Below are 25,194 nucleotides of genomic sequence, written 5' to 3'. Positions count from 1 at the left end.
CATCCTCATATACAAAACAAAACAAAAAGCAAAACAAAGCAAAAACAAAAACAGTGTACATGGATCAACAACTTAGTTACAAGTTGGGAGATGCAATGGCCTGGCAATGCAGAAATAGTAGCAGTCAGTTTCTGGTTCCTTGGATCCTTGGGTCCTTGAAGCAGTGACATGTCATTTTTAAATGTCCAGCATTGCTTTCCCCCGGGGAGCCACCTATCTTCCAAGCCGTGAGGTCCCCAGTTCCTGCCCACCCTCCTGCTGAGGGATTAGGCAAATAAGCATATGGCTCAGGCTGGCCAATTAGAATTCTTCTTCCTTGGCCCAGTTCTTGGGTCAAAGATGAGCATGTGACCCACACTGGCCAATCAATATCTTCCCTGTGGATACCAGGAAAAGAGTCCCTCTCTTCCTCTGGAATTGCAAACAACAAACATCTTTTGTGGCTTCTAGGAGGAAACTATTTGCAGTGGACAAGAGTAAGGTTAACAGCAAAGAAAAGCAGAGCACAAGGAGTGAGAGTTATAGCTTTGATATCGTTTGAGACTTGGATCAAGCCATTTTTAAATTGAGTGTATATACTGGACTTTTCACTTACAGACCCAGTAAATTTCACATTCCATTTTTGTTTTGTTTTGTTTTCTTTTTGCTTAATAGAGTCAGAATTGAGCTTCTGTCTGTCAGTTGGAATGGAGAGTCCTGGGCCCAAATTTTAATGAACTGAGTGAAGGTTACACTAGTCGTTTCTGTTTTAGAGATACTGTTCATGTGCTCTGGTTACACTGGAATACACACAGGGATTTCCTGTAGACACTTAGGGAATAAAGCTGTAACAGCACTACCAGTTTTTTCTAACCATCATCACCTCCAAACATTTAGCTTGATGAGGACTGGGAGCAGGATGATATTTAAAGAAGTACCACTTTGTGTATTATGAATTGTCAACCTACATCCTTTATTAAAACGTGTAGCATAATGGCGAAGAAGATGGGTTCTAGAAACACAGACTGCCTGGGTTCAAATTCTGGCTTTGCTACTTACCAGTTATAGAACCTTAGGCGAGTCCCTTAACATCTTTGTACCTCAGTGTCCCCATGTGAAAAATAATACCTCCCATTTATGGCTCTTGAGACAATGGAACATATGAAATGCATGTAATAGCATCTAGCACATAGAAGTGCTCAATAATTGTTAGTTGTCATTATTAGTTATTATTATATTACTTAGGGGAAACTGGAGATTAAGCTCTCTTCATAAATCTATTATAAAGGCACATGTGTATGTGTAACTACATATACAGAATGCGACGTAATGAGATAAGTGGTATAGACTTATAGATATTAGGCTGCTCATCAATTTCTAGTTAAGCACTTTGGATTCTCTTTATTACATGAGTGGTTCAGGCACCTCCTGTGGGTCATTCTTACAGGCTACAGCCCTTGGGACTACACATTAGGCCCAGGTTTCCAGGACTCCTCAGAAAATGAGACAGTGTGACCTTCAGGAGATTCTAATTCACTTACCATAGATCTAGATTAGTCCTAGAAGAAGGACATTTTTAAAATTTCCTAAGACAGTTACACTATTGCTCAAAACATAACTGACCCTATTTCTAGGTTCCTCAAGATGTCGCTTAGGCTTGAACCATTTCTGCAGTTGGAGTCTTCTCTCCCTGACCAAACCCTTCTTAGGGATTCAAATGAAGCTCTAATGGTTTTGTGAAAGCTATAAACTGAGCATGCCATCTTAACCATCACAACCCTTCCTTTTCCTGAGAAGATCCTAGGATCTTAAGGTTCTAATATTTGAAAATGAAACAGTGGCTCTCAGCATCCTAAACCCCCCCTAAATTAATCAAAGACATTACAAATGGACTCAGGAAGACTCACATCACTCACCTAAACTTAATTCTTCACCTCTGTTCCAGACCCTACAACATTGGTTCCAAATGGGGGTATTGTGAATATTTGTGGGGGCATTTTTTGTTGTCATAGGGACAGTGGGTTCCACACACACACACACACACACACACACACACAAAGGTCAGTGACACTAGATGTTCTATAACACAATGGCCAGTCCTACAAAACAAAGACTTTCCTACACTGCACACAACTTTCAAATAACAGAAGTGAAAAACCTGTTAATGACCACATGAGCCGGGGTCTTCTGCTTTGCATGTTAACAAAAAATATTTTTGGAATGGCTTTGCTATACACTGAATTTTCTAGGAATGTAACTGCTGTGAAAACGAAGAGGAGCTTGCACTTTGTTCTGTTTAGAACTTTACAAAGAGTTAGTCCATCTTGGAAAAATCAGTTCACCACAACAGAACCACTTATTATATTTGAGTTGTCCAAACAATCCAACCACAATCCAACCAATGCAGCTGTCTGTATTCACAGCTGTTGTATTTATGGAAGTGCCACAAGCATCTAAGTGTTGGCATCTGACCAGTATGACTTCTTGTGTATTAGTACCTGAGTATTTACAGATTGAAATACATATAATTTTATTATATATTACTTTCCCTTTGTCTCCCCCTTTATGTCATCAGGGCATCTCACTAAATTTTAACATTATGCATATGAATTTCTGAATTTCATTTCAAGATGATAGACTGAGTGTTACAAAATATTTGTTATAAAAAGAAAGTGTAGGTTCTGCAAGGATGAGAATTACTATTGTAGCATATTAACTGAGAGGAAAGAAATACTTAAATTGTTTTTCTCTAAGACTTCCCACTCTAGAGGAACTTATTACAGGGCAATCATCATGTTGGTCTACAGGAGTTGGTGCTATAAAAATTAAAGGAAAAAAAAAGGAAAACTGAGTGGCAAACAGATTAGAATTAAATGGATTAAGAAATATTGATAGGAAAAGCAGGACTTCAACATGAGGCCCTGAAGTCCTCATACTCTTCAGATGACAGACTTTCCTCAGCAATGGTTCAGTTTGTTTCAGTCTATCTCCTCCTTTCTTCTTCTTCACACAAGTAACAACATTCCCTTTAATCGACACATTGGGTTTTATATCAGCCAAGTCTGGTTTGCTCTTTTCTACAAAAGAACCATGCCTTCTTCATTTCCATAACAAATATTTTTTCTAGTAAAGGTTCTGATTATCCTTAAAATCTGCTGCTCATGAGAGCCACAGAGCTAATTTATGAAATCACAGATATTCCTTGCCCTCTTCTCAAGCATAAAGTATCATACGGACATCTTCAGCTAACTGCACTACCACTATAAATTCTATCTGAACAGAGGAAGTAGGTTGGTAGAGCATAAAATCGTGGCTCTCAGGAAAGCTTTGGTAGTTAAAGACTGGCTATTCTATTCTACTAAGTTGTTCTGAGACCCTGAGAAAGTCACTTAACTTCCCCATGAATTAGTTCTCCCAGGCAGAAAGGAAGATGAAAAAACATTTTAATTCTTTTCAGTGGCTGCTCTAGTAACACACACACCAAAACTGGAACCATATTTTCCCTTTGCTTACTACCCCAGGATGCTCAGCTAAGCTAGGCTGATCAGTTAAGCAGCTTGAGAATCTCAACAAAGATGTTTCATTCAGTGTTGTTAATTACTGACTGGGACTGACACACTAAAAGCCAAGAAAATCTGATATTTAACGTCTGCTTCTAAAAGTCGGAAATCTGTAGCAGCTGTGAAGTGGTTCTATCATTCTTTGATTTTGCTCAAGGTCAAATCTGTTCTCCTTTCAAGAACAAGGTTGATTTTCTAGTATTATTCACTTCTGGCTTAGCCTGAATGCTTCCAGACCTCACTTTCTTATAGATGTCAATAAACACAAATAATTTAAGTGTCATGCTCTTGACAGAATCTGTGCCCCCATGAGCTTCAGTCACCTCATAAGCTTGCTCTTCTCTCTGGCCCAGGTTCCCTCTATTCCCCAAACCGCTTGTGGAAAGCAGTAAGATGGTTACCACTCCTGATAGCATCCACGCTAGAGATCTCATTATTTCCTTCTCAATCACGAACTCTTCTTAGAGAGCCTGCCCCTTTTCAGAGGCAGGGAAGAAAAGTTCTACTAAATATATAAGCCTGCCCTTTTTGCCAGAGCTGACAGGACCAGAGGAACTGATCCACAGAATGAGCTAAGCCAATCAGATTCCCTAGTTCAAGAATTTCACCAAGGAACAAAGTGAAGTTGGTAGCCCAGTGTAACAATTTAGAAAAAAAATGGCCTTACCATGAAGAGGTAGAGTCTCTGTTCCTTACCATGAAGAGGTAGAGTCTCTGTTCCCTCATTGAATCTGAGTGACCTTTGACTACTTGGCCAATAGCATTTGTCAGAAGTGACTTCCAGGCTAGGTAAAAAAAGGCATGTAGGGCACCTGGGTGGCTCATGGGTTTAAGCATCTGACTCTTGATTTCAGCTCGGTCACAATCTCACAGTTCGTGAGATCGAGCCACATGATGGACTCTGTGCTGATAGTGTGGAACCTGCTTGGGATATTCTCTCTCTCTCTCTCTCTCTCCCTCCCTCCCTCCCTCCCCTGCGTCCATGCATACATGTGCACACACTCTCTCTCAAAATAAACATTTAAAAAATTAAGTAAATAATAAGAAAATAATAACAAATCTTTTCTTAAAAAATAAGGCATGCAACTTCTACCTGGATATTCTGGAATGACCATTCTTTGGACATCCCCTCTTAGGATGCTTCCTCCCAAAACATTGCATTGTCATATAAAAAGTCTGATTATCTTTTGGCCTGGATGCTAATGAGCCCATGTGTAGGCGCTCTGGCCAATAGTACCCATGAAGCCCATTCCTACATCAAGGTACTAGAAGTATGAATATGAAGAAGCTATCTTGAAAGTGGCTCCTCTAGCACCCAGCCATGCAAGTCTTTCCAGCTGAGGCCCCACACATGAAGCGTCAAGGACAAGTGACTCCCCTTATGCGTGGACTCCTAGAATCCATAAGCACAATAAAATGTTGTGGGGTTCCCACCCCCACACAGCTTGGGGTAGTTTGTTACACAGCAGCAGTAACCCAACCACATGAATGACAGTGCCACAGAATGAAGATCTACATACTTCTGTAAGAGTTTCCAGAGCTGCCCTTGTTACATCTTGCTCTAGTTCTGCCTATTCAGCTCTTCCTTAAGCCCCTCCCAAAGATTCTATTCTTCCAATAAACCTTCCTTTTTTCTTGAGATTATCTCGATAGGTTTCTTTCTTATAATACAATGTGCTGTAAGGGAATGCCCCTCATGAGGCTGTCCATGACAAAGTTGCTATCTCCTGTTGCAACCAAAACTGCCAATTCTCAAGGAGCTTATGGTTTATCAGGACAGTCCCATGCAGTGGGGTAAAACTGGTCTTCTATTATAATGCACCTTGACCTCTTAGTCCTAAAGCAGCACTATGCCCAGAGTTTCCCACAAGAGACTTTAAATTCCTTGAAGTTTCTTTCCCAAATCTTTGTTCCCATTGGAGTTCAGATCCAGACTAGGAGTTAAGCAGAGAGCAGATGATACCTGTGATTTCAGGAGCAGCACTGTCCAAAAGCGATACTGAGGGCTCACTGATTGCCTGGATGAGCTACTTAGGACTAAGGATTCTCTCACCAGAAAGAGTTGACCCCAGCTCAGCTTCCCATGGTATCTGGAGTTTCCTCCTGCAGCCAGATGGGCTCCAACTTCCCATGGCCCAAGGTTTCTAGGCACTGGGAAGCTGGTATTCCCAGACAATAACTGTAAAAAACTGGCACCTAAATCTATATTGCTTGAGACATTTGTGTCCCATTACTGAGAAGGATCTCTCACATTTGCTTATAGAAAAAGGAAAATAAAGTGGGGTGTGAAGCTGTGGTTTTTCTTTGTAATATAGACACTAGGAAGTATCCAGTAGAGGGCCCTGGCCAGGGACACAACTCTCTGTGGGGTGCTGGAATATAGGGAACCTAGACCTTCTCTTGCTAATCTTGAGCTTATAAGTTCTCTCTTTCCCTAATAAAGTCTACCTATTACTCTAAGCTTTGAGAAACTTCTCTTGAGTTCTAGGATGTGCCAGGTGGTGAATCAGAAGGCATTTTCTAGCATGACATTATCACAACCTCTCCGTGTTCTCAGGTGCATGTCCATCCCATATATTAGGAATCAAATTTAAAAAGAGATTCACTCCTTCTCTTAAGCAAACAAACAAATAAATAAATCCCATGCATGTAACCCTTCCTTGCACACTGCTTTACATGTATCATGCCATTTAATCTTAACAGCAATCCTATATTGAAGATACCATTCTTTATTAGTCCCATTTTACAGATGAGAAAACCATTAATTGGAAAAATTAAGTAATTATCCCAAAGTTATATAGCTGATAACTGGTTGGGCTGGGATTCAAAGCCAGTTTGGATCAAGTAGGAACCCTTATTCCAATAGTCTAACTAGACTTTGAATATTATCCAACAGATTATGATATGAGAGCCTAGTTACCACTATCAGTTTCTGCATAAATTTCTTCCCAAAGTGAGAAACGTATCAAAACATATTTATCTAGGTAGTCTCCCTCTAGATGTCTCTGACTCTGATGTTCAGGCAAGTAAAAAAATTATGTTTTTTTTGTCTTTAATTTTACCTTTAGTAATACATAAAAACTTCCCAGAAGACATGTGTACACTGAGTTTTAATGAAATCAATTTTCAGATCCCATTCCCAGATCTTTCTTTCGTAACTTAGGTTGTCTTGAGATGGTTCTCCTTTCCCATCTTTCCTTCATAATTACCCTCTTCCCACATTACAAAAGAGCACAGTATCTCCCACATTCATCAAAAATCTTACAACATAACATTGCCCGGAGTATGAAAACTTATTGGAGGTGAAAGGAAGAATCTGAAAGTGCATTCTTTCTCCTAGTCAACATACTTAGGGCAAGGTGTAACCTAGATAATGATCTGTCCATCCATCTTCCTCCCTGCCCCCAACCATCCTTTCTTTGCTTCTATGCATCCATCCATTCATCCATCATCTAGCTATCCATCTTAGAATGAGAACTCAGACACAGGATGATTTCTATAGGGAACTGTTTTTATACCTTTGAGCTGAAAAAATGACAACAGGCATTTTCTGATAGCAAGTAAGTCTAATTTGGCCCTTTTGTTTGACAGTAAGGACTGAATTTAACAACTAAGCTAAAAAGCAGCCATTTCCTCAAAATTTAATGATCTAAATTTGTAGCTCAAGATTTGGATTAAAATAGTTAAAGTTCATATGTAAAATGCCGGAAATTATATCCTTTGTTACTACTCAAACTTATGATGAAAGGTTTGATATGTCAATTTATAAATGTGCAAGAGGAGTCTGTAGTTTTCAAAAATTTTTTAGAAAATATGCAAGCGTTGTATTTTTTATTGAAGGCCACTGTTTTAAAATACTAATCAGTGCCTCTTCCTAGCTTCTGCTTCCCACAGCTAAACAGGCCTCTGGGGCAGGGATCACACCTGTGTGATTCAGGACAAAATGTAACCGCCCAGAATCCTGGTTGCTATGGGCCTCCTACTGCTACAACTCTGTTTTTCTTCTAGATACCTTAAGATCAACTACTGCTTAAATTATGAGGCCCTTGTTGCACCCTATAGACTTTTTCTTGTCATTAACTCTCACTTTTGGATGAAGGGGGTGGCTGACCATGTTTTGACTGGGGTTAGATCCTGCCCTGCCCTGAATAATCATCCCACCTTCTGTCTGAGTGTTGATATCAGACATTTATGTTCCTTTGCTTGGGTCTTATGATCTAGTCTAAAATGTAATCAGAGTATATCTTCCCTACGTGACTGTCAAAAATGATAGTAACTGCCTAAATAATTGCATTAAAAATCATCTGTCTTGGGATGCCTGGGTGGTTCAGTAGGTTAAGTGTCCGACTCTTGATTTTGGCCCAGGTCATGATGTCATTGTTCATGGAATCGAGCCCCAAGTTGGGCTCTGTGCTGACAGCACAGAGACTGCTCGGGATTCTCTCTCTCCCTCTCTTTCTGCCCCTCCCTCTCATGTGCATGCTGGTGCGCACATACTCTCTCTCTCTGTCCTCTCTCTTTCTCAAAATAAATAAATAAACTTAAAAAATAATCTCTGATTCTGAAGCCATAGAGGAGGGAAAGAGTAAGTCCTGAGCAGAGAAGATTTACCTGAAGCTATTGCAGCTTAAATGTGAGGGCCCCTCCCTGCACAAGTTCTCTTTCTTGGCTCATGTTTTTGGAAAATTTGGAGAACATATGTGGAGAAGTAAGAAGTAATCAGGTAAAACCACTGTCTCTTTTTACTCTTTATCCCCTTGGTTATATTTTCCTTGTATAGAGTGAGCTTATATTGGCCTCCACTGGGGGTCTAGCTAAGGGGCACTCGAGGATATATCAAGTTTAAGCATAGTGAAATATTTACGTTGCTTGCAGTTACTTTCACATATAGTTTTTGACAGCAAGGTCTCACAGGTCCGCCAGGGGAAGAGCTGGGATTCAAATCAGAATTTGGCAGGGTCTGAGGCCAATGGTACTACTATTACACCATGCTGCTTTCACATACTCAGTGGTCCACCAACGGCCCTGGACTTCTTAAATTAAAAGTACACCAGCTAGTCTATCTTGAGGCACCTGCCAAATTTTGACACTTTCCCACTTTCCTGGCTGCCTCCAGCACACCCTCCTACTCCTGTTGACCACTGCTGCCCTACTTGGACACAGCACTGCGCCCAAACTGGACACCACGCTTTTGCCAGATCACACCATCGCTCTCCTTTGACCTGAAATGGCCTTGTCCATTACATCTCGACAGGTTCTTATTGATCATTTGACATTCAGTGAGGATAAACAAAACTCAAAATGAACCATTACAATAAGGACAATAATAACGAACTGGTTTACGAGTATTATAAATTCACGGAGTATTTATGATTAGCTACTGCATCAGAAAACTTCAAATGACCTAAAATCTTTCATCTCAGGTATGCAAGAAACTTTGATAGAGGTTTTCCCAGGTTTGGCAGCAATGCTCATAATTGACATGACATCACTAACAAGTCGAAAAGCTGAAAGAGACTTTCTACAGCATCAGTTAAAAAACAAAACGAAATAAAATCCCACAAATTTCATTCAACTATTCTAAAGGAGAGACTGAGTTGTCTTCCTAGTCCCTCTAGAGGAAATAATGTTACAAACTCATCACTACAGGAAAAGGCAAACAAAGAGTATGCTGCCAAAAACATGGGAAAAATTAAGCATGTGTCAGACTAAACAGCCTGTATCAGACAATTAATAAAAATACTGTTATTTTCTAGGTTCTGTAGTATTTGGGTATTTGTTACCTCTCTGAATGTGCAATTCATTGTGATTTCTCATCCTAAATAAATCTGCATTTTGTACCTAATGTTTATTCTTTTTTTCCTAAAGAGGTTCTCCAAATTTGTAAACCTCAGGGCCCTGGAAACCTGGACCTCTCCCTGTCCTGCCTGAGAAACCTAACAAACCTACAGAACTGTGGGCAGCCGCTGGGCTCTGCGGCCACCACCACTTTCTTCCTTATTCCCATTCCCTGTGGTTACTGTCCAGCATCTACTGACAGGCTTGGGGGGTGCAGGGAGAAGAGCATGTTAATGACCCAAGTTTCAGATGGCTCTCCATGAGTTACACCACACTCTACTCCTTCAAGGGATCTGCAGATGGACAATCTCATCTCCGCTGAGGCTCTGGGGCAAATGTGGACAGGGACAGTTTTATTGTCCACTAGGCAAGTATGTCCCGATTTTTACAAATGGAAGTCTTTCTACCATGTAACACATCATTAAGAATTGTTCAATCTACCTGTCAAAAGGTTTGAGACACATTTGTGTTTTTTGGGGAGAGGGTTGGGGGGGGGGTCCCTGAGAAGCTGTGCCATCAACAGAGGCTTCTAAAATAAAATAAAAAGTTAAATGTTAACAATACTTAGAGAATACTTGTTTGTCTACAGTTTAGAGTGACTGTCCATTCATTTTAAGATTTGGGGTTTTGTGAGAGAAAATGGTTAGGAAAGGGATGCAAAAGGGAAAATATTCAAATAAAATATTTTTAGACAGGATACTTTAGCTCCTTTGCATAGCACATGGATTCAGATAGATACAAATGATGAGACTTGTTCATCAAGTCATAAAAATACATCAGAAATCTTCAAGGAAAAGAAATCTCCAATGCTCCAAATACCCCAAATGTTATCTGAGAGAAATTCACTGACTAAAGCTACCAGTAAATACTTGTTATCTCCACTCACCAGCAGGAAAAAAGAACATATTTTATTACATAGAACCAAGAGAAAATGAACTTCCAATATGGTAATGAGAATAGAAGTTCCTCAAGTTTTTAAGTGCTGGCTTTAGAGAATATAAAAAGTTATTAAAAACTCATTTGAACCTCACAGTAATACTATAATGGGACACTGCCCATATGTCAAGCCACATTTCAGTGAGGCCCTTTCAGGTACTTTAGAAAGGAAACTATCTGGGACGATGCCTATGCTAGTCTTGCCCTCTAAAATTGTTTGCTCTAAAGTAGCAGCTCTCAACCCTGGCTGTGTACTGGAACCACCTGGGGAGATTTAAAAAATCATGGAGGCCTGGGTACTTTGTTCAGAGATTCTGGTTTAATTGGTCCGGGTGCATTCAGGGTATAAGCTCCCCAAAATGATTCTAATATGCTACAAAGGTTGAGAATGATTGCTCTAAAGCAGTTCTCAACCTTATCACTATCCACATTTTGGACCAGATAATTCTTTGCTATGAGGGCTGCCCTGTGCCTTCCAGCATAGTTCACCAGCATCCTTGACTTCTACCCACCAGATACCACTAGGCATCTCCCTCCCCTCCACCCCCCATTCCTCCTCCTCAGTTGTAACACTAAAAATGCCTCCAGACATTGCCAAATGTCAGGAGGTGGGGTAGATGGGTTAAAAATTGCCCCTGGTCGAGAACCACCTGCTGTAGAGTATTATAGTAAACCAATTTTTATTATTCAGGGCTGCTGGAGAAGAATTCCTGACAAATAAAAGCAGGGCAAAACAGAACCTCCTTTGAGACTCTGGTAAGTAGGACCCAATGGACACCAGTGAATAGTGTGCACTGATCACCGAAGCACAGAATGCAGCCAGTACCCCCAAATGCCTAGAGATATAGAAAAATGCTGAGAATGTCATAAATCCAGCACAACTTCAAAATATCCATTTTAAAATTAACACAACTGCAGCTGGTCTTACAGATTAGAAGTGGGATCTACAGATTAGAAGTGGATTTGACCACATCTGTCACATTTGACCTCATTCCATTTGGCAAAGCTTTCATATTAAAAAAAAAAAATCTGCTAAAATCTTGTCAACAGGCAACTATTTTTAGACAAGCTCATTTTCTTTGGTGGTTCTGGAATAGTGATTTCCCCTACAGGGTAAGGTTACAAGGAAGTACAGTCAAGTGAAGAAGCTTGAAGTTCTGACATTGGAGCCAAAAGGGAAAATTAACACATCTAATTGTACTCTGAGCACTAGATCTTCCTGTATTTTTATTTGCAAATACAATTACACTAGGACTATAACACTTACAGGTATGATTTTAAAACACATGTAGGCCTGCAGACAAGTAGGCAAATTTGGCTGAGTTTATTTCCTTCTATTTATGTGGGCCAATACTTTCTACAAGCTGGGTCTAAGTGCAAAAATCAAATGCATCTCTCATTTTGTGAGGGCGTTTCTATTTTTCCTAGCTCTTCAGTGCTTAATCTCAGATTGAATTTCGTGTAGATCAGAAAGCAATTTTAAGAGTGGTAGATAAAAAAAATATATATGTGTTCTCTCAAAAAAGCTTTTCTCAAAACATTTTTTTAAAATGTAACCACAATGAAGCAGTCTCTAGGAAATGGGGGAAGTAACTTGTTAGTTCTATCTGCATTCTTGCACTAAAGCTGACATGATGAGAGACTCACTTGTTTACTGTTGTTTTCTCTAGAAACAAAGAAACTGAGGTGGAATTTGGTAGGAAAGGAGAAGCCTACAAGCAAGAGAAATTATGGAATAATAAAAAGTAGAAAATACAAGATATTCAGTGACTTTTTCATTTGAAGAGGCAGCCAAGAAGCAATTTTTTTTCCACTTAATGTTTATTTATTTTTGAGAGAGAAACCAAGAGAGACAATGCAGGTGAGAGGCAGAGAGAGGGAAATAGGGGATAGGAAGCAGACTCTGTACTGAGAGTGGAGAGCCCGATGTGAGGCTTGAACCCATGAACCGTGAGATCATGACCTGAGCTGAAGTCAGACATTTAACTGACAAAGCCACCCAGGCACCTGGAAAGGAAACTCTTTTACTGCTGGATCAAATATAAAAATAATTTCACTAGTTACTCTATTCATCTATTTTAAAAATTAAAAACAGAACAGGTCATCAAATTATTTAATAAATATAAAAAATTTAAATGCGATAAATTTTAGAACATAGCCAGCTAAAGGAAAAAACAAAGAAAGAAAAATAAAGTGAGGGGTGGGGAGTGAGGGAATGATGAGAGAAGAGACAGAGAGACGGGGAGACAGAGAGACAGAAAACTATAACTATCCAGAGAGCAATGCTTTCATCTCAAAGCAGTTAGGATACCGTTGTGAAAAACTAAGCTGCAGTTTGGCAACTACAGAGAATACGTGAGAACTACTGTCCAGATGTTTGCCTCCCCCACCAAATTCTCATGTTGAAATCCTAATGCCTGACATGATGGTATTTGGAGGTGGGGCCTTGGGGAAGTGATTAGATCATGACGACAGTACCCTCTGGAATGGGATCAGTACCCTTATAAAAAAAAAGGCCAGAGAGAGCTCCCTAGCCCCTTCCACCACAATGAGGAGTCAGAAGTCTGTGACCCGGAAGAAGGCCCTTACCAGATCATGCTGACATCCTAATCTCAGACTCTAGTCTGCAAAAGCGTGAGAAATATATTTCTGCTGTTTATAAGCCACCCAGTCTGTGGTATTTGTGATAGCAGCCTGAATGGACTAAGATACTGGGTATTGTGTTAGGAAGCTCTAGAAGGAAAGGTCTTCACAAATTAGAGGAGTCAGAAGTCAAATTCAAAATATTTAGCAACTGATACAGTGAGGGCATTGGCAATGGCCTAATGAAACACAATCTGCAGCTATGGGAAAAGACGCTAAGTCTAAAGAATCCTAAGGCCATCCCAGGGCTGGGGACAGGGCTGAACACTCTGGCTTTGGACGTAATGGAAGCAGGATGAAGGCACCTATGAGAAAATGAGAGAAAGGGTGATCATAATAGAGAGCGGAGGTGAAGGAGTTGGCAGAGTTAAGAGCAGGTATTTTTACAACTCAGACTGTGGTGGCTAGCCTTCAAGATGCCCCCAATGATCCCCACATCCTGGTATTCATACCTTCATGCAGTCCCCTCCCACATTGAGTTAGGGTTGGTCTATGGGACCAACAGCAAATGGCAGAAACCATGGTGTGTCCCTTTCAATATTAGGTTATAAAAGACTGCCATTTCAATCTTGGGTACTCCCTTGCTCTCTCTTAGATCTCTGAGGGAAGCTGTGTAGCAAACAACCTTATGGAGAGGCCATGTGGAAAGAATTGAAGCCTCCTGCCAAGAGCCACATGAATAAGCCTGAAAGTAGTACTTCCAGCCCCAGTATTCAAAGACTGCTGCCCTGGTTGACAACTTGACTGCAACCTCACGAGAGAACCAAACAGGGTTCTGGACTTTCAGAAACTGTGTGAGATGATAAACAATTATTGTCTAAAGCTGCTAAGTTTTGGAGTGATTTGTTATGCAGCAAGGGATAACAAAGACACAGCATTAGGAAAGAAAAACCAAAAACAGAGTACCAATGCAGTAGAGAAATTGCTTTTCCATTCAGGGCAGCACAAAGAAGAAAGTGGAGGTTGACAGAGCCAGAATTTTGATGGTTTCTGTTGTGCTCGTGTAGGAAATCAGTCTATGCACAGTTTAAGATAGGAAATCTTCTCAACCATGAAGGGGTTGGGAAAATGCCCCTGTATAACAAACTAAAAATATGACAACCTAGGTAACAGCAAAGATAATAGCAGAAAGGCAAACACTGTTACCCTCATTGTCTACCCTATGTCTGTCATTTTCCATACACTATCTTTAATCCTCATAAAAAGCTGTATAAGGCATGATAAGTAATAAACTTGAAGCCAGTTTGGCTTCAAAGCCTAGGCTCTTTCCAGTGTGCTATACTTTCTTGCAAGAAAATTAGTAGAGGTTTGGCTATAGTTCAGGAAAGAGAATCAGACTAAAAGGCCAAGTAAAGCAGCAAGTCAGGTAACTTGTCAGACACAGGAAGATCAAGGTAGGGTAGACCAGAGGCAACCACCAGGAAGTAAGATCAGAAAATGCTGAATCCACATCAGCTCACTGGCCATGAGTGCTATTCTTTCAGATGAACTTTTCTCTCTCTCCTTTTTTTTTACCCCCCCAATAAGGCTAGCCTTCCTGGGACTCTGGGACCAGTGCTGACATAGGGCATAAAGACCACCAAGAACCCTATGGCAGAAGCATCCCTGGAGTTCAGGTGTTCACTGGCACAGTAGTAAGCCTGTCTCACTACTGACCTTCTTTGACCTTGACAATGCAGTTCCATGATGGCTGACCCTGTTGCTGAGTTCTTTTCTTTACTTATTCCATGGATATACATGAAAAGCTTTACTGAAAACAAGGAGAATGGTTTTCAGTCTTATTATATTCTATTTCCAGCATTGAAGATAAGGGGAAATGTACTAACAAGGTTTATTTAGTTTTATTTATTTATTGAAAATTAAAAAAAAAATAGAAAATGTATGGACAAAGTTAAAAATTCAAATAATACAATAAGAGGATAAAAATGTACTCTCCTCTCCAGAGTAACCACTATTGTGAGTTATCTATGGAAGGTAATTAATTTTTACACATATGAAAAGCTGGATTTCACTGTGCCACTCAGGTTGAAGAGCCTAGGTACTTGAATTCATTAGCCATAAAAATGAGGATTAGTCAATTATTTTGGTTTAAGCTGGAAAGCTGCCAATATTACATCAAACAAAAATACCCTTTCCTTTTGTCTCCTGTTATATGTAAGATTTTTTTCCATAAATGCATTTAAATACTCTCTGCATTGAACAGAGCCACATGCTATACCAGAGCTTTGAAAAATATGAAAAACGTATCTTTGGCTTTTATAGATGGCTGTTATGCAAGAAATGACAGTAAGACAAACTCACATGCAATTCTTATTAAGTTGTTATAAGATTTCATTTGTTGTACTCGTATGGGACATCTCCTGGGTACCATTTTGCCCTCTCTTGGTCCCACCTCTTAACCCAGTTCAGTCCAGATATAGCCTTGCCTGAGCCATTGGTCATTTGCTTCCTTCCTGGGAGCTTCCCTGACGCTAAGGTATGGGACGCCCGCCAAACCCACTTGGCACTCAGGCAAATGTAAACCAGAAGTGTGAAGTTCATGTCTGTGGAGCGACTCTTGACAAGTGAGGAGTGGGACTAGTAGCTAAATGCTTCCCCTTTCACCTCCTGGTGGATGCTTCCAGCATGCTGTTCACAAGCTTCCTTTGTGGACCTAGGCAGCAGTTGGTCAACCTCAGGGGAGGCCAACCCCATAATGTGTCCTCATATTAGCTTCCTATGTTTCTCTTTTCCCTTGCTTCCTTTTCCACTCCCCATACCCCTCACTCCTGTTCTTTGGGATTGCATTCCTAAATTAACTATCTGCACTCAAGGCTTTTGTTCTAGACTCTACTTTTTTTTATTTATTTATTTATTTATTTTAACGTTTATTTATTTTTGAGACAGAGAGAGACAGAGCATGAACGGGGGAGGGTCAGAGAGAGGGAGACACAGAATCCGAAACAGGCTCCAGGCTCTGAGCTGTCAGCACAGAGCCCGATACGGGGCTCGAACTCACTGACCGCGAGATCGTGACCTGAGCCAAAGTCGGCCGCCTAACCGACTGAGCCACCCAGGCGCCCCTAGACTCTGCTTTTAGGGAACCCAAGCTGAGATAATGCTGCTCAATGGCCTGTTTACAAGGTGCCTTTTGAAAAAGTCCACAGACACTTTAGTACCAGAAGAGAAGCTGTCCCCATTGGAAAACGTTTTCATTTTGTCTATTTTTCATGATTAGTACATTTGCTTCCTTCTCCTTTTTGGCCTTGCTTTCCTATTTTTATTGCACCATCATTCTTGTATGCGTGTAAATAGTGACTGTATGTAAATCAAACTTTGAGGAAGCAAGTAGAATAATAAACAACAAAAGGATAATGTGTTACCTCCTTGGATGAGAAGGGCTGAGGCCAGAGGAACGGAAAGCCCTGACTCAGGTAAGGAAGAAGCCAGTTAAGGTGTCATTTTGAGGCAGGTCTTAGAAGATGGATTTATAGAGACATTAGTCAGCATTAGCAATAAATTCAAAGGGAAAGACTTCTAAGTCCACTGTCCTTCCCCATTTCTTAGACTCTCAGCACCTAGCCAGAACCCGGTACACAATAAATGTTTGCGTTGAATGAACATTGTACGTCCTAGTGATTTCTCCATAGTTGATTTACAGTTCCCTTGGACTGATGACAAAACTACAAGAGCACATTCAGGTGCTTCTTGAGGGCAGGCACTGCAGAAATTCTTCATCAGACCAGCCTCACCAGAAAGGGCCTAAGCCACACAGCCTTGAGATAGGGACATTAACTAAAGAAAGAAACACAAAGAGAATTCCTCTGGATGACAGAGGGTGGCTTGAAAACAGTGCCTTTCAGAAGGCAATTTACCAAATGAAACTTTGGAGTGTGTCTAGTAGCTCCCGAAGATTAAATTTAACATTCTTGCAAAATGACATTAAACAGTAGTCCAGCTGCCTATGATTACAGATCTTCCCAGTCTGAAAGTCAGCCAGAGGATGCATTTTGCTTACATCTCACTACTGCAAATGGACAGTCACGGTACATTAGAAATTCTGGCACTTTAAAAACTATCCTATTTTTCCCTACAGACTGAAGGTCTTACAATTAACTTGGATCTCATTAAAATTTATTACAAGCATTCCAACAAAGTCTATAGAATCTTGGTTACAAAATTCCAATAGTGCTGAAAGGAAGAGATACTGAGAGCATCGGCATCCTGTCTCTGCCTGGCCAATGCAGTCTAAATTGTGACCACCTGGTACAATTATTTTCTTTGAAGTGTACACATTTTCTTCAGTCCTTGTAATCAAATACTACTTTAGAACAGGTAATAACATTACTTCCCTTGTGGCAAACAATGACAACTTGATTAGAAAGATAAACACAGCCCCATTCAAATGTTTTAATCACTAGAGGTGGCACTTCCTGATTCTAAATCCCAGTGTTAGCTTGTGGTTTCCAATATTCTCAGCAAATTCTTCAAAATTTAAAATTTTATTCTGCACACCACAAAACTTGGAGCAATGTATTCTCAGAGTGGATATGAAGCTTTCTGTTAAAAATCAAAAGGAAGCTGGGGAATGTGACTTTTTAAAAAAATAACTCCCCATCATATCACTTTTATAAAATTCAGTCTGAATTATCTTTTTTTTTTTTTAATTTTGGACATCTCATAAGGAAACAGGCAATGCTGATAACATATTGATGTAAACTAATTTTTTTAAGTTTATTAATTTTTTAGAGAGAGATAGAGCATGAGTAGGGGAGGGGCAGGGAGAGAGGGAGAGAGAAGATCCCAAGCGGGCTCAACACTGCCAGCGCAGAGTTCAACGCAGGGCTTGAACTCTCGAATGTGAGAGCATGACCTGAGCCAAAATCAAGAGTCAGACGCCCAATCGAGGGAGCTGCCCACGCGCCCCTGATGTAAACTAATTAATATACGCTAATTAATATTAGTTGGAGAACAACATTTAAAATGTGGAAGGTGATACTATGGCAGAGGGCAAGAACATGTCTGTATGAGGCTTTGGCACATCATCACAGGAAGCAAAGGAGAAATAAAGCATTAGTCACACTAAGCCTGCCTTTAAAAATGCAACTGACATTACATTTCCAGATTAACAGTTTCTAAGAGGCTTAGGGATTCTCTTATGATTTTCTGATTTACTTAAGAATACTTTTCATCCCAAATGTAATTCTTGCCTCTTCTACACATTTACTGTCCTCTGAACATACCCTCTAGAGCACTGATTCCACTCTACTCCAGTTATATGTTTCTACTTCTGTCCCTCTGACCTCCTACCACTGGGCACACATGTATACACACATTATGCATCCACACACACCTGCAGTGAAGGGCCACATGGTCATCTGGGCATTCCCAGTGGCAGGCACTATGCCCTCCTCACAGGTGCTCAATTTTTAGAGTGAATAAATGAATAAACCAATAAATGTTAAATGAACTAACGACAGAATCACACATTGGTAAAGCTGAAAAAAACTTAACAAAATACCTAATGCAATGTCCTTTTTTAAAAATGGAAGAAACCAAGCAGAGAGGTGCTATGTTCCGCCATAGACATGGAAACCAGCCCCAGGGCTTGTGAATCCCATGTCTGGATACTTTCCAAAGGCTGTGGCACAGAGTTTTCTAGTTTATAATTGACAAAGTCACTTTGTTACTACTCCCTGAACGCTTATCTTTTGGCTTCTGAAATCCATGATAAAAAGGGGGAAATATAAGAATTATAACTGAAACTTAAATTAGCATGGTTAAAAAGACTGCTATTATTGGCCAGAAAGAAGTTCTCAGATTGTAAGTGGATTTTGACTACCTATTTTCATCTTCTGCTTCCACTGTTGTATGACTAATAATTGGCTGCGTTACAAAAGTCCTCATTATGTTTTTGTTAATAATACTACCTATTTTCACCTTTTCACAGGTTAGAAGCTAGACCTTCAAATTCAGGGATTCTATATGGTAATGAGAACGTGGATAAAAAAGGTAGGGACCATGCTGGAAATATTAAAAGGTTATGTGAATGGTAACTATGGCATATCCACTCAATAGGTTATTATGCAACCATGAACAATTACTTTTCTGAGTAGTTTAAAAGAACACAGAAAAATAGGACATTTCAGTCTTAAATGAAAAAACATATATAATTGGGTAAAAAGAACTAAAACCCAACAGAAAAATGAGAGGCAGTAATTATACTAAAGATGGTGGCTATGTGTAAGTGCTGGAATTAGAGATATCTTTTCATCTTCTATCTTACCATTTAAAAAAAAGTGCTAAAATGTATTTATATTGCTCTTATAATGGAAAAATAAAACAGATTTAAATTTTTTACAGAAATTCAGAAGTTGGTGTCAGAGGTTACACACCAGGACTTAATTTCCCTTTTTAAGTTTCTTTTGGGTCCCTGTTTTTCCCTTCTTCCGAAAACCTGTCAGCAACGCTCTGGCAAGTGTATCTTTTCAGCCTGGAAACGAGGTCGTGATTGAAGATATAAAGTAAGGAAACCTTAGTGTTACTTCTTCCCTCAGGACGTGTTTGAGAAACATACTGAGAAATTCACTCTATTTGTTAGAGTGAAGAACTTCCTGCAAATGCCTTTTACTGCATTTTTTATGTTCGTAGAAAACTTGAAAGGTCCCTAAATAATTCAGTCTCTTTCCTGGGTTTGGTTTCCCGATGTGTGTTCAATTTTTACCCCATGACAGTAAATGGCTTTCTTTTTGAGATCACTGATTACGCTGACACTAATGGCTCAATTAAATCGTAGGTGTAACTTTTAGGTACCGTCTATTTTAAGAATAAAATAAGCTCGATAGGAAGTAACCCTCCGGCTACTTCCTAAACTGCTCAGAGCTCATTCGCCACCCTTTTAAAAAGCTATTTCTCCAAAACATCCATTATAGTACTTGGTGTGTCTTCACCGCAGGTAGCTTTGCTTGGGCTCAGCTCTTGGAAATTTCTAATGCACAGCAACATCAGGGAATCACAAATGAAAGGCTGAAAAATTAAAGCTGCTCTTTCTTTCTCACCTCCTTTGGGAAAGTTGTATGTGATTGCCTGACACTTGTAAGTGGATCTTCAGGTCCCCAGCTTTAAGTGATGCGTAAATGAACGCAATAAACAGCCAGCTGGGTTCTCCCCTTCCCTCATCGGCACTATCTGGTTCACTTTCTACTTGTAAGTGCTCTTTCTATGAGGTGGAAACCTGTGCTCGTTGGAAAGCTACATGGGTTTCTAGTGAACTGTAAGAATAAAAATAAAACTGACTGGTCTTTGGTTTAACTCTGAGAAGAAGCTCTAATCAGGCAACTGTCTCTGAAGCCTGCAGCAAGATGGCACCACTGGACAGACCTACACTTGGCTTTTCCCAAAAGGGGAGGTAGGGCAGCTCTTTACTCCCATTTCCCATGTCTTAGGGTTCCTGTATGTGAGGCAGAGAATATCGGCCTACTCTCCTCAGAATTCCCTCAAACACAAAGCATTACAAGCCATACTCCTTTATCCTTAACAAGAGAATATGTAGGCTATTTATTCATGCCCCAACTCAAAAAACAAAAACAAAAACCTTAGAAACAATTTGAGATTATATAAAGAAATATGAAGAATATACTAGCCTAAAAATAAACAATGCAAAGAAAGATTCCCTTTCCTGCTCTTTCAGCCCTTCAACTTTTGCCCACTATAACAAATTAAGAAAATTTACATAATGGTAGTCAGTGAGACAATGTAAAATGCTATTTTGATCTCTTCTCAAATCATGCCACTGCTTTCTTTGGAAATTTCTCTATTGCTAAACCCAACCTACTGAAATATGTATGAACTTGTACTTCAATTCAACTAAAAACATTAATAGATCAAATGTAAAACTTCCTACTCTGAATTTTGCTTAGCATTAACAAATGCTAATAAAAATATCTAAGTTAAGGTGTCTTAATGAGGATCCATAAATGATGGCTCAGAAACTCTCCTTCCAAAATCTAATGTTGCTGGACTCTTATCGTCTCACTTCCCATCCCACGAACAAAAGTGTGCCTAGGCATTTTCATATGCAGATGCCAGGAAAGTTAAGTAATGTTTTTCTTTTAGTCAGATATTACATACAAATTACATGGGATGTGTGAGGAGACAAGAGGGAGGCAATAGAGCAAGCAGAAGATTCAAGATGAAGCTACATGCAACCTTGCAGAAACTATGGCTACCTACATTTTCCAGTGTCAAGAGACCAGAGTTACAGTTTTAGAAATGGAAGACATCTATGAGATCCTGTCCATGCCTTTGATTGATGGGAAAATGGGCTTTAGGAAGATTTGGTGACTCACTCAAGATCATAAACCTGGTTGGCAGTAGAGTTAGAATACAGTCTGGGTCTTTTAGTTCCAAAACCTCTTTCAATTATACCATAAAACATCTTCATTCCTGTCAAAACTTAAAAATAAATCACTTGGATGAAAATACTTCTAAACTGGTTTACACAATTACTATTTTTACATACAAAATATAATTAACATTCTCTGTGAATCAAGGTCACTACTGTGAAGATCAATGATGTCAACCCTATAATATAGAGTCTATGGATGCTGATTTCACAGAGTGTAGTGCAATGCTGGGAATACAAATAACTTTTTTATAGGTGTCTGTGGATTTACTCTTTACTCGTATTCCTTGCTGCCCTCAGGGTCTCTGCTCCAATTATCATCCCCTTCCCCACCTTCTAATCCTAATCTTAAACTCATGTTTTCCAAAGTCTATTCTCTAAAGTAATATGAAATGCAGACAAATGCCCACCATATTCATTGCAGCATGATTCATTATAGCAGAAACAAAAACAAAAACCGTAAGTGTCAGCATAGGAGAATGTTTAGTTAGCTAGCAGTACTTTCAAAGAACAGGATATCGTGCAGCCATTAAAATTATCTTCACATAAAGAGGTTTTAATGAAATGAGGAAGTACTTACGTACTAATGCTAAGTGAAGAAAGTGAATATAAAACTGCAGAATTATCAACCATATTTCAAAAATGCTTTGAGTGAGGGAAATGCACCAAAATGTTCACAATGGTAGGATTATTATAATTACTAGTCTCTTACACCATTCTACTTACTTCTATTTCTGCAATAAAAATGTAACACTCATGGTCAGAAAAAGAATTTTATAAAAGAAAATATCACATTGGAAAATATAACCTAACTGCTCAGAATAATATAAAATAAAAATATATAGATTCTAGGTGAGAATCTAAAGCCTCTGTTGTATGGGTTTGTCCACAAATTCTGTGACATGGTATGGTTGCATGTGGTGTTTCCTTACTTTCCATTTCTTTGCTAAATTTCAGGTATGTCAGATTGCCAGATACTTGAATTATAGGTGAGTAAAGCATTAAGGTATGTATATACTTAAAGGAAAAGAGAGGATGCTAAGAAGGAAAGACTAACAAAGAGGAGGGAGGGAGAAAAGGCTCTGAGCCACTGGTTTTAGACAAGCATCTAAGGAATTTTTTCATTAATTGGTATTTAGAAGTTTAGAAGCCACAGATGGTGGCAACTGTCATTAAGTCACTCAGGCTGATTTATCCGTGGATGAGCATTAAAAACAAATTAACCTCTCTAGAGACCAGGCTAGTGTCTAATTTACAACTACTTCTTAAAACTAGGAGAGCTGAATTAAAAATGTGAGAACATCAGGGGCGCCTGGGCGGCTCAGTCGGTTAAGCGTCTGACTCTTGATCTCAGCTCAGGTCATGATCTCACAGTTCATGGGATTGAGCTCTGCATGGGGCTCTGTACTGACAGAGCAGAGTCTGCTTGGGATTCTCTCTCTGCCCCTCACCCGTGTTCTCGTTCTCTGTCTCTCTCTCAAAATAAATAAATAAACTTAAAAAAAAAAAAAGAACGTGAGGACATCAAACCTAGGATAGCATAAGAAGTTCAGTAGTTGGGGTACCTGGGTGGCTCAGTTGGTTAAGCATCCAACTTTGGCTCAGGTGATGATCTCACAGTTCGTGAGTTCGAGCCCCATGTCCAGCTCTGTGCTGACAGCTCAGAGCCTGGAGCCTGCTTCAGACTCTGTGTCTCCTTCTTTCTCTGCCCCTCCCCAGCTTGCACTCTGTCTCTCTCTCAAAAATAAATAAAAAATTAAAAAAAAAAAAAGAAGTTCAATACTTGAAGCAAATGAGTATTTTAGTATAGGATGTTTATATCTGAAGGTATTGGCTATTTTTTTTTTTTACCGATTTTCTATCCTGATTCTTTTGTACTATGATGAAATATTTTTCTATTAAATAACAGTATTTTTGTATTTTCTCTTCTTCCTTTAAATGAAATATTAAATATATGGGTAGTGGAGGAGAAGGCAGTGAATGATCTTTTGATTTTATAACACACAGTGACATTCACCTATTCATATACATATACACAGTCCCCACAAAATGTGTCACCTCATGCAGGAATGACCAAGGGCAAACTGATCCCAGAGTGGGGAATTTAACAGATAGATGTGGTTTGACTTTCAGAAGCATCTGAAGATCATTTTTAAAAATTTCCCTCTCCCTCCCCAAACTTTATATGCCAAGAAAACCCTCTTAAGAGTACTTTAAACTGGTCTGAGAGACAGACAAGATCCAAATCTGTTCTCATTCAACATTAGCAGCATTTGCAATATGATTTCTAAGGACTTCCCCAAACATGCTATCTTTTATTATAATAACCCTGTGAGATATTACTAGCCCAACTTTATAGATGCAGAAAGAGGCTCTAAGAGATTAATTTGCTAAAGATCACACCACTGTTAAGCCAGAGGAAAGTCCCAGAATTCAGTTCTCCAGCTCCCAATCCTGTATTCATTCCACTGCTTCAAGTTGATAAATCCTTCATACTGATAAATTCCATGCCAGAGTATCTGCCCCTAACGTCCACATACAAGGGCACCTCTGCAGATGAGTAGTTACTCAACAAGAGTGCAGGTGAGTGGAAAATTTTTCCTGAAGAAGTTAAAACTGAGTGGTAGGAGGCTGAGGCTGATGTTCATTGCCAGCTTGGTGTCCACCTGGGCCCTTTCATGCATGCAGACTAAAACCATGTTCATAAAACCATGTTCTCTTCATAAAACCATGTTCATCATTTGTCCTTCAGGGTTTAAACTAATGCTGTCCCCAAAAGAGTCCCACTGAAAATCTGAGCCGCTTTCACTATTCTTTTACTCCCTTCAGCTTAACTTTGAGAGCTTGTAGCTATTCCAGAGTGTGCCTATTCCCGAACTCCTCGGGAATTTTTCTCCAGAAGTCATACACAGATGTGTTAGTTCGCCAGCTAGACTTCAAGCAAGATCTGTGTTTTCTATATCTCAGATTCCTCCCTGCCTTTTTTGATACCTTTCCTCTTTCTTCCAATGGCCTAGAAATCTGCTATGCACTCAACAAATGCCTACTGAGGGGATGAGAACCTGCAGGAGTGTGGTGAAAGCCCAGCTTGATTAGTAATTAGGAGGTGTGTGATTTTAGGCAGGTCTGTGGGTCCCGGTTTTCTCACCATAAAATGGTTATGGGAACAGCAAGTGGGTGGACTACATGAGGTCTATAATCTCTAAGATTCTATAAATATTCATAGTATTTTCATTGGGCTAAATCATAGCTTTACTTTATTTCATTGGGGATGGGAGAGGAGATAAATGCAAATTCCAAAGAAAAGAATGTTAAAAACAAGATAAATATGGAGATCAAATAACTAACCACTCACCAGGCAGAAGAAAGCCAATGTGTTTGGAAAATTAATAAAGCAAAGGAGACTGAGAGAGAGTAGTAATGTCTTGGGCAAATGTCTTGGGCAAGGGTAGAGATATGGATCCTTTCTGACAGGGGTGTAAAGGGATTAGAGGATGGAATGTAAATGGGAACAGATTGGTAACCAGAAAACTGCTTTAGTGATTAGACATATGTAGTATATAATATATGCTTTTTAGATTTTAAAAAAAAAATTTATTTTAGAGAGAGAGAGCAAGCAGGGTAGAGGGGCAGAGGGAGAGAATATTAAGTAGGCTCCATGCTCTAACACAGGGCTTGATCTCATGACCTTGAGACTATGACCTGAGTTGAAATCAAGAACTGACTAAGCCACCCAGCTGCCCCTAATGTTTGCTTTTTAAATTTGCTCTTCTGTTTGCTATTCAAGCTTGAAATCAAATGTTAAGAATGTCAGCATTGAGACTGCTTAGATCATGAGAAAGAAAATAAGATGCA

The 25,194-nt window shown here is 39.6% G+C and overlaps 1 protein-coding gene across 3 annotated transcripts in view; it reads right to left on the bottom strand.

The window, feature by feature from the left end:
* The window catches only part of PPM1L (protein phosphatase, Mg2+/Mn2+ dependent 1L), a 307,409-nt gene that overhangs the window by 75,701 nt on the left and 206,514 nt on the right, over positions 1-25,194 (bottom strand). The window lies entirely within an intron of this gene.

The sequence above is a fragment of the Puma concolor genome, chromosome C2 (assembly GCF_028749965.1).
Source record: "Puma concolor isolate L17-30 chromosome C2, mPumCon1.1.hap2, whole genome shotgun sequence".
Lineage (NCBI taxonomy): Eukaryota > Metazoa > Chordata > Mammalia > Carnivora > Felidae > Puma > Puma concolor.
Note: the sequence above shows the minus strand (reverse complement) of the source record. Positions and strands in the feature narration are given on the sequence as shown.